Source organism: Thermobia domestica, chromosome 12 (assembly GCF_964235325.1).
Source record: "Thermobia domestica chromosome 12, izTheDome1.hap1.1, whole genome shotgun sequence".
NCBI lineage: Eukaryota > Metazoa > Arthropoda > Insecta > Zygentoma > Lepismatidae > Thermobia > Thermobia domestica.
The window spans coordinates 199,332,328-199,335,432 of record NC_137465.1 but is presented as its reverse complement, the minus strand read 5'-3'; positions in this window follow the sequence as shown (position 1 = coordinate 199,335,432).

Here is a 3,105-nt window from a genome sequence, read left to right as displayed (position 1 = left end):
CAACTATTGATTTTAGAAAGGCGTACGACTCGGTTAAGAGAGAAACATTATACATCGTTCTTACAGAACTTGGAATACCGAAAAAGTTAGTTAGATTAATTAAGATATGTTTAAATGAAAAAGTTAAGTCCGGTTACGAACATTTTTGTTCACGAGCTTTCACGTTGAAAATGGCCTAAAACAAGGAGATGCGTTGTCGTCATTATTATTTAACTTTATTCTGGAATACGCTATAGGGAAATTCAAAGATAGCAATCAGGGCCTAGAGTTGATCGGTATTCACCAGGTTCTGGCATATGCTAATGATGTAAATTTAATAAGGGATGATAGGAGAACAATCGAAAGAAATGCAGAAATTTTACTAAAAGCTTGCAGGGACATGGGTTTAGAAGTAAAGGCAGAGATAACTAAATACATGGATGTGCGTCGGGACCGTAATACAGCATATTATGGATGCATTAAAATATTAAATACTACTTTTGATAAAGTTTATACTTTCAAATATCTAGGATCAATATTAACAGACGAAAATATTTACGAAGAAATTAAATGTCGATTAAAAACAGGGAACTCGTGTTACTATTCGGTTTGAAAGCTCTTGTCGTTACGAATTTTGTCGAGAAATTTAAAACTTAAAATATACAAAACGATAATCATGTCTGTTGTTCTGTATGGTTGCGAAACATGGTCGCTTACTCTGAGGGAAGAACATAGACTGAAAGTATTTGAGAACAAGATCCTTAGGTAAATATTCGGACGCAAGAGGGACGGGAATGGGTAATGGCGGAAACTTCATAACGAGGAACTACATAATTTATATGGTTTACCCAACATTGTTAGGGTCGTCAAGTCTAGAAGGCTTAGGTGAGCAGGTCATGTAGCTAGAATGGAAAAACGTAGAAACGATTTCAAAGACTTGACTGGAAAACCAATCGGAAAACGACCATTAGGAAGACATAGACGCAGATGGGAGGATAATACTAAGATGGATCTCGCAGAGATAGGAATACAAAGTAGAAACTGGATCAAATTGGCTAAGGATAGAAGTCAGTGGAGAGCTTTTCTGAACATGGCTTTGAACCTCCGTGTTCCATAGGCCATAGAGTTAGTTAGTAAGTTATTGTGATTCTGAGAAAAGTTCCTAATTCGCATAACCACTAATCATTGACCGTTTGGCCACTACGTGGCCACTTTTTGAAAGTAATCGAAAATGGTGGTGGACTGGATTTTTGTAAAAATGACTGAAACTGTGATATGTGTTAGATATTGTGATTCTGAGAAAAGGTCTTAGTAGGCATAACCACAAATCACTGACTGTTTGGCCACTAGGAGGCTACTTTTTTGAATGTAAATGAAATAGGCGATGTTGTGGATTTCGGTAAAAATGACTGACTGTGATATGTTGTAGATATTGTGATTGTGAGGAAACGTCTTAATGGGCATAACCAATAATTACTGACCGTTTTGCCACTATGAGGCCACTTTTTGAAAGTAACCGAAAATGGTGATGTTCTGGATTTCGGTAAAAATTACTGAAATTGTGATACATTGTCGATATGGTGATTCTGAGAAAAGGTCTTAGTGGACACATCCACTAATCACTGATCATTTGGTCACTACGAAACATTTTTTTTTTTTTGAAAGCAGCCGAGTCGAAGATAGCGATATTCTAGTTTTGGTCAAAATGATGTGATGTGTTGTATACATTGTTATCCTGAGAATAAGTTTCAATGAACACATCCACAATACATTAATCGTTTCGTCACTACAGGGCCACATTCCTTAAAACAGCAGAGTATAACGATTTATGAATTTCTGTAGGGTTGAGTAAAGCTATGTTGATGATTTCGTCATAAGAAAGTCATAATGGACATAATCATCAAATTATGAGCGTTTGGCCACTACAGATCAATTTTTTAAAAAACAACTAGATATTTTGATTTCGGTACAAGGAACGGTAGCAGAATACCTTTTCGGTTAGGTGGATACACGTTAAGTCAGCGAGGCGACGCTGGCTATTGAAAACGATAGGTAGGAAGCGAGAAAACCACGCTCCTTACTTCGCGAAATTATGACGATTTATCTCATCTAGCACAAGTTAATTTAAAAGCCTGCAAATATTGATTCGTACAAGCACCTATGCTTAACTCTTTCTTTTCAGACTATTACAAATTTTTCTTTCTTCTCAGAAAAATTTTTAAAAAAATATATAACAACATTATTGAGAAATAGTTGAAAAATGGTTGAAATAAGGTTGAATATTTAACCAACATACAATAGTCGTTAATTTAATTACAGAAAAATTGTTATCAAAAAATTTTTTTCCTCATACTCTTGGCCGAGTCCAGAGGTTACTACTTCAACTGGAAATCCAGGAAAAATTGGAACGGTACCTGTGTCTGAAATTTATACCTACTTCAGCCTCCTGTAGATGTCTATTGATTTTTAACGTTTACCGTATTCGTTACTTTGAGGAATGATATTAGTTATTGATGTATGTTGTATTACGTATTCGTCCATAAATATTATATAAATTATCAGAATTATTTATGATCTTCCATGAAAAGTCACTGGTGCATGCGCAGTAGAAACAGAAGAATCCAGCTTGCTGATATTAGTCAGAATGCAAATTTATAACAGGCTGTCAGAATTTCTTAATGGAAAGCAGTGGTTCCCAACCTGGGAACTCGAACCCTTCCCCCGTGTAAGCATGAAGAGGGAGAAAGGGGGCGAAAGCTACTGGCAGGAATGAATTTTGAAATAAAGAAATACAGCACCACTTATAATGATTTCTAAAATTTAGCTTGAAATTTTATAATGACCGTTTAAAAACATAATACTGCTCTAGGAGGGTATGCAAAAGTTTTGCTGGAAATAAATATAAATTTCTGAAGTTATTATTATTATTATTATTATTATTATTATTATTATTATTATTGGTCCCCCACTTCTTGGCCGAGATGTGAAATATTCACCACCTTCTCCATACCGCCACATCAATTTCTTCACTGTTTTCTCGTCACAGCCCACACTTCCAGCTATCTGAATGGCAGTTTGTTCAAATGTTGCTCGATCTATGATTTACCCTCGCATAGTAACATATAG